The sequence below is a fragment of the Mesocricetus auratus genome, unplaced genomic scaffold (genome assembly GCF_017639785.1).
Source record: "Mesocricetus auratus isolate SY011 unplaced genomic scaffold, BCM_Maur_2.0 Super-Scaffold_100018, whole genome shotgun sequence".
NCBI lineage: Eukaryota > Metazoa > Chordata > Mammalia > Rodentia > Cricetidae > Mesocricetus > Mesocricetus auratus.
Window position 1 is genome coordinate 16932193 of NW_024429199.1, and position 7863 is coordinate 16940055.

The 7863-nt window shown below is 44.7% G+C and overlaps 1 pseudogene; it reads right to left on the reverse strand.

Moving 5' to 3' along the window:
• Nucleotides 1-2454: 2454 nt before the first annotated feature.
• On the reverse strand, nt 2455-4007 carry LOC101843275 (annotated as a pseudogene).
• Nucleotides 4008-7863: the final 3856 nt, after the last annotated feature.

Genomic DNA, 7863 nt, shown 5'->3' on the forward strand with positions numbered 1-7863 from the left:
TAACAGCATTTCAAAGAAATTAAAAGTTCATTTGTATTAACAGCCGCTGAAAGTTTTTTTAATCTTCTCAAAATGATTGCTAGAAATAGCAACGAGTATACAGTAGATGAATAAATATGATAGCAGCAGATAAGGGGCTGTAGAGATGGTTCAGGATTAAGGGCACTTATGACTCAAAAAGGAAAAACTGAGGTCAAATTCTCAGTACTGACAGAAACAGCATGGCAGGATTTCATGAATGTCTGTAACCTCTGTACTGTATGGACAGAAAGCTTGCTAACCATACCTTAGCTCCTGGTTCAATGAGCAACTCTTTTGCAAAGGAATAAGGTGTCAAGTCCTCCTGTAACCTGTACACAGAAACATGCATACACATACAAATGCCCATACATACTAGTACATACACAGAGAGAGAGAGAGAGACAGAGAGACAGAGAGACAGAGAGAGAGACAGAGAGAGAGAGAGAGAGAGAGAGAGAGAGAGAGAGAGAGAGAGAGAGAGAGAGAGAGAGAGAGAGAAAAGGAGGAAAGTAGTTGAGGCTGTCTAGATGCATGAAACTTTCAGAGTTCCAAGTTAGTGTTTTGTTTTCCCTTCCAAAGGAAAGATTAATCTTCGGACTCATTTTAGGGCTGTGTTCTGTCCCCTCCACCACGGTTGGGACAATGATAATCTTGAGGTAGCTGCCACCCTGGAGAAAGTGGAAATGAATACAATCATCAGAAAGAGTTCTCATTTAGTGATGAGCATCAAACCCAACTTTTCTCCTAACCATTGCTTCCTGGATGTTTTCAAATAAGAGTCCCTTGCTAAGGAAATATCCAAGATATCTTCAAGGGTTATGCAGGCTTTTGTTACAGTTTCTCACAGAAACTTATTCATAGTCAACCCATTCAGTAGGGCCTCGCTTCTTTCTTCATTTGCATTTCTAAACTGTTCCTTCCTGACCTGAGAGTTCAATCCGAGTCATATCTGATCTACATGGAAGGAACTGGTGCCTACAGAGGGTCGCCATCCCTGAGTTTATGAGAACTTGAAACCAAGTGTGTGGGCTAATGGAACGAGAGAGACTAGAGAAACTCCAAGGCAGGTGTGCCTTATGTCTGGATGCCACATTAAGTTGCATTCCTCCAAGACCCACATTCAGGTTCTGTAAGGGCTGGGCATAAAACGATTTCCTGCTACCACAATTTGTAGCACGAATAGCAAAAACCCAGGGATGGATGTTGGGGTTCAAGCTGAAGACCAGAGAAACAAAGCAGGCAGGTCACCAGAGAGTTCTTACCTCTACCAAGGCTGGGGCAAACCTGTCTTCAATATGGCTGCAGACTAAATGCCCAAGACTGAGTGTCAGCTATGAGACCCTGCTCCTGTCTTACATACCTCTCTATTGCTGGGAATAAAGGTGTGAGCTCTGTTTCTCTTTTAGACTGAATCACTCTCATGTAGCCCTGCATGGCCTTGAACTCACTGAGATCCATCTGCCTCTCCCTTCTGATGACTGGAATTAAAGGTGTGGCTACTACTGCCTGGCCTCTATGGCTGTAACTTTGCATTCTGATCTCCAGGCAAGCTTTAGTAGATCATAAACAATATATCACAGCAATTCTCTGCTCAAACCAGACAGAAGATTTTAGGAACAGTTGAGGAAGCTGAGAAAAAGTGTTCTCATCCTTGTCACATTTAGTTTACATTAATTTAAATCTCTTATTAAGAAGAGGCCAACAGGGAACTGATCCAGACTCCATGAATGTAGTTTCAGTGAGGAGGCCACAGAAATCACTGGGGTCTTGGGTAGTAGATCAGTGTTTATCATGGTTTATGAATGATCTTTGGGAACCCATTCCAAATAGAGGGATTCTCTCTCAGCCTAGACACATGGGGAATGGCCTAGGTCCTTCCCTGGATGAAATGACAGACTTTGGAGATCCCCCAAGGAGGGCCTTACCCTCCCTGGGGAATGATGTGGGGATTGGGTGGGGGGTTGGGGGGGCTGGTGGAGGGACAAGGGGGAGGTGTGGGAGAGGGAGCAGGGATTGACATGTGAAGCATTCATGTTTCTAATTTAAATTAAAAACTTAAAAAAAGAAGATACAATTCAGACAAAAAGTTATGAGGAGTTTGCTTAGTAAATGGCAAACATAGTTATTATTATATGTAAAAATTAACAAACTACTTTGGACATATCTTTTGAAAGAAACAAATGAGAATATTAATATTAGTCACATTTCTTTTGTAGTTATATTCTCAATGCATACACATAAATTACTCTGTGTACATTTTCTCTTTACTTACTATTGTGTGTGTGTGTGTGTGTGTGTGTGTGTGTGTGTGTGTGATGAATATAGGTGCCTTCAGAGTTCAGAGGAAGGTGTTGGATCCCCTAGAGTTGGAGTTAGAAAAAAAATTGTGTGTCTCAAGACATGGGTGCTCACAGCCATCTCTTGAGTCTCTGTTTATATTTCCTCCCTGGGATCATCTGGACTGATCCAGAAGATGTTGCTGTGTGGAAACTGGAGGATCTGGCCAAGAACATAAAGTTTTTAGAAAGAAAACTAGGATTCAAAGTAAGGTCTTGCGGCAGTCGATATAAAACTTGGCCTATTGACTGTTATGCTAATCCTGTCAGTCTTTCAAACAAATATTGTTAATACTTTCTGAATGAGTCACTTCACTATGTGTTCTTAAAAGTGACACAACTGTTTTCATTTAGAAATGAATGTAATCAGGAATTTTCACCACTTCAGACTATTCTATTTAATTGTGTAGAGTTTGAGTGACTCTACCATGAAAGTTATATGTGCTAGCCAAAATTCAGAAAGAAAAATAACCTAATTCCATGAAAGCAGTCCAAAATTTAGTGTTATCTTGTTTTTCTTTAAATTGTGTTCCACTAGTTAAAACAACCAAAAGATTCGTTTGCCCAAATATACACTTGGTGAGGTTCAAAAACTTTAGCACAGAAAGTAAAGTTTACCAGGTCATCTCACTAGAGTTAAAATGGAAATGTCTTTTCTTGTTTTTGTTTGTTGTTGTGTTTAAAAATGGAAGGTCCCTTCCTGGTTCTGCTTTCGTGAGTGGAAAGGGAGGGCAACCAGCTGTCACAGGAAGGTCATTGCCACACTTCATTTACACACTGAACTAAACAGACAAGCACAGAGTCACTCTTGCTGTTAGACGTTGACTACATGGGATGTGTGGGTAGGGATGAGGCATCGGTGTGTCATTTAAAAAAAATATATGCTCCCAGCAAACTGGGTGCCTGGGAAGTGACTTGGTCTGTATCAACCAAGAGGAATCAGATCAGAAGCAGTTTGGGGAGGCCAGATCTGCCAGGGAAGGAGGCAGGAAGACAGTCCCGGGACTGAGGGAGGCATTTGGCAACTGGAGTGATGGATTACCTGTGCTCTGATAGGATCCCCTCTAGCCCCTCTGGTCTGGCAGGAAAGGGGCAGACTGCAACACATGAGAGCAGGTCTGGGGCTGCTAGATGTTCCAGGCATGGACCTGGAGGCGGCTGACAAAGGCTTGCCCTCCAGGAGATGACAGCGCTGCCTCCTAGTTTTTCTGCCGGGGTGCAGCAGCCCTTGACCTCCTCGTAGCAGATTGCTTGTGATTTATGCTGGATTCCTGTCAACTTCTTCTTGATGGCATACTTGGGGCTGGCATAAATCATTTTGCTCTTAAGAGATGCACACTCAGGGGTCCTGATAATGAACACCAGTTCCTCCTTCTTGCTCTCCTTGGCCTGGTAGGTTACATCATAGGGAGTATAGTGGCGGTTGTTGGTCTGGAGGCATCTTAACAAAAGTGGTGTAGGGGTCATTCACAGTCTGCCCCACATCTCCTACCAGGATCCCCTTGCCCTCCTCGGGGATGATGTTCTTGTCCCCACTCAGACAGAAGAGCCTTCTTGTGTTTCTTCACTGCTTCTGGCGTTGAGGATTCGACTAATTTCATGCCATTGAGCACCTTGATAACACCATCAGAGAGTCACACCAGATGCCATATTTTGGGAAGCAAAAAGGAGATAAAAAGAGCAACAGAAGAACCAAACCTCAGCTGCTGCTTCAAGCATCTGACTGAGACCAAAATGGAAATTTGTATACAAATACATACGAACACAGGGAACATAGCCACACTAGGCAAGAGAAAGACGTGTGGCACAGAAATTATGCAAGTACTTAGATGATCATGAATTTAATGTCTTTTCTGAATACTTAATGTCAGGGGCAGTGTAACTATCGAAGAGTAATTATCACTCAGTATAAGGAGGGTTTCAATAGGAATGGAAGCAAAAAGAACCACTCACAGCACAGCAGAGAGATGCCTAGATGGAGTCTGGGTATGGCTAAGACGAAGGAGAAGGAGGAACGGTAGAAGGATAAGACATGCACTGCTCAGCAGAGAGGTGTGGGCAAAAGGAAGAACTTTTGAAGGGAGGAAAAAAGCCCATTAAAGTCTTCCGGATCAGATAAGAGCCCCATTCTCCCCTCTCCTCCCACCAAAGCCTGGCCTAGATAGATGAGACCCAGCAGAAAACTGCAAGACTTCCAAGAGTGAGATTACAAGTTGCTTAGAAAAGGAATACCTTTGTCCACGTAGCCACCTGTCAAATGAGAAGGGCAGAGTTCTAACCTGTGTTAAGAACCATCTCTCATTTATTCCAGATTTTCACACAATAATTCTAAGGGTAAAGTAGAAGCAGCAGTAGGTAGGAAGAGATCTTCAGAAGATGGCTGACCAGGGGAGGAAAGGTCTACTGGCTGGAAACTCCAGAGAATAAACAGGGGGTGGAGTGGGGGTGTGGAAACAGGTATCAGAAGAGGTGGGAGATGCTGGAGTATCTCCAGCTTTAACAGCAACATAAAATGAGGGACTTCACAAAGGAGAGAAAGTCTAGAGTCAGTCAATGGCCTGGCACCATTTGGGGAGCTCTCTACTCTTAGTGACAGGAACCCACCACAGCATATGGCAGAAGCCACAGCTTAAGAAGGCTCAGACAAATCTGGACTTGCACTTTCAGTAGATGGCATTGTAAAGAGCAGAAAACATGGGGGAGTGCCCGCACTGACGAAAGAGAAGATGCCACCTGCCCCACTTGACCGAACAGCTGCAGGTACCATTTCCAAAAGATCCCTGCTGAGTCAGTGGCTTGACAGCTCCAGGCTCTCTGTGAACTGCGTGTTAGGGAAACTTCACTGCATGTGTCATGGGACTACACACCGAAACCTGGCCAGATTAATACCTTCATCTAAAGGGAAGACACTCGTAATCAGAACCATAATGCGTTCAGCAATAGGAACCCTGATTGGAAGCAAAGACATTAGGGAAACAGATCCGGGATTCGAGTGACATACCGAACCCCAAGGAGGATAGCACAGGGAGGAATGGGTCCAACATCCACAAGCTAACCCCGGAAGACTGGACCAGGATCTGTGACCCAATTTTGCAAAGAGCTGCTTGAGGAAGAGGCAAGTAGAGGCAACCAGTCTTCTAAAGGACCTTCCAGAGTTGTGGGCAACATCTGAGACCAAGGCTCACATCGGAGCTCTCTGAGTGTGACAGGCATCTGTGAGACCAGGGAATGACATTGAGACTCAGGGTGGACCAGCAAACAGGGCAGAGTGTACAATCTGTAGCCCCTCTAGTCTTATTTCCTTTTGTTCAATACTCACTGCCAACTAAAACCAAAGAAAACCCACTTTGTCCTCCTCTGTTCTTGTCCTAACCCTGTCCCTCCCCTTTCCTCTTTTCATCTTTCTATACATAAGCTTTTCCAGGGCTCCTGTGTCCAGGCACTCCGAGAGCTGTGACTGTTTGAAGTTACCCTATTGCATTTCTTTCCCTGAGTCTTTTCTTTAGAGTCTGAGCCCAAACTGCCTCATCTCCTGCCTTAGCCACCACCACCCCCTCATAAACTGTAACTGGTCCCCAAACAACCACCAGTTCTCAAATAGATGACATGGAGACTTAATAATATTAATTGTAAATGCCCGACTGATACCTCAGGCTTATTACTAACTAGCTCTTACAATTTAAATTAATCCATTGATATTAATCTGCATTCTGTCACATAGCATTACCTGTCTTTTACCTTGCACTTCCTGTCTCCTCTCCATGTCTCCATGGTGACTCTTCTGACTCTGTTCTTCTTATTTCCAGTGTCCTTAGTCTGGTTTTCCCACCTAACCTTATCCTGTCCTGCTATTTGCCAATCAGTTTCTTTTTTTATCATTTTTTATTTTAATTTTAAATAGCTTGTTTTACATGTCAATCCCAGTTCCCTCTCCCTCCCCTCTTCCCGCACTCCCCTTCCCCCCTCCCTCCCACCCTATTGCCAAATCCTTCCACATAGGGGATATCTAGAGTCTGTCATTTTACTCTTGGTAGGGTCAAGGCACTCCCTTAAGAGTCCAGGCTGAGAGAGCATTTCTCTTTGTGCTATAGGCACATGAAGACAGTTTGTATACCAGGGATAGACACTGATCCACAGCTCAGGGCCCCATAGGTTGCCCAGGCCTTCTCACTGACACTCACATTTGGGGGGTCCAGATCAGTCCCATGCTGGCCTCCCCACTGTCGGTCTGGCGTCCAAGAGCACTCCCCTGTTCAGATCAGCTGTCTCTGCTGGTTTTGCCAGCCCATTCTTTGCCAATTTGCTCATCACTCCTCTCTCTCTGTCACTGGGTTCCTTGGGTTCAGTTCAGTGATTAGTTGTGTGTTTGCCTCTGCTTCCATCAGTCACAGGATGAAGGCTCCCGGATGGTTATAGACATCAAGTTCATTATCAGGAATGGGCATTCGAGGTGGTCCCTCCACTATTGCTTAGCTTGCCAATTGATGTTATACCTTTAGATCACTCGAGGTCACTCTGGTGCCTGATCTGTCTTCGATCCTATGATTCCCTCTTCCCCCTATTCTACCCCCACCCTCTCAACTTCCTGTTCCCCCATGACCAACTCCCTTCCTCTTTACCCCCTCTATTCTTCCCAGGTCCCACTCCCCCCCAAGTAATCACGGTGCAATTTACACAGTGTACAGAAGGATTATTCCATGGCGGTTCACACATCTCTTCTCCTGGCTTTTCTCTAGCTCATTGTCAATTGCTTGTCTTTCTGTGCTCATTCTCTTACCATGCAGTCACATTTACTAATAGTCAGTAAACACACACACACACACACACACACACACACACACACACACACACACACAGTGCTCCGCTACTTAACATGGTTGATGCTTAGGTGGTGATCATTATTTTTTTTCCATTTGGCTACCAGTACCCTTTGATAATGATTGGTTTTGGTGACAGTTTCTACTCTCAGAGAAATAGTGAGGATAAAGCCTGGTATCTGCAAATAGTAGTCCTTCAGGGGAAAATGACATCTCAATCCTATTACAGCTTAGTCCCTATTGAACACTGCATACATTACCACTAAATGAATAAAGATGATTTTTGTTTGCTTGTTTTTGTTTTTGTTTTGTTTTAAGTTCAACTAGTATCTCAACTTTAACCTGCCCAAGTTTCTTGTCAGTGATCATGACCTTCACCCAGACTCTCCCTCTCTGGACCACAGACCCCTTCCTGCAGGGACCCTGTAGTCAGTCCATGTGGCACAGAGACATAGGTAATCTTCTTGCGCTCAGTGGCCCAACTCTTCCCAATTCCAGTCACATGGCTGCTTGTAGCAGATTCATACTCTAGTGCATAGACCCTGTTGTCTGGCCCAGATTAGTGGGTGTACCTGATCCTGCCCTGCATTCACACTTCCTAAGTCACAGACCTACACTAGGTGCCACCAAAAGAGCCCAACCCAGCCTGGTGAACCCTGTCTGTGCCCTGCCAAACTCCCTGGCACCAG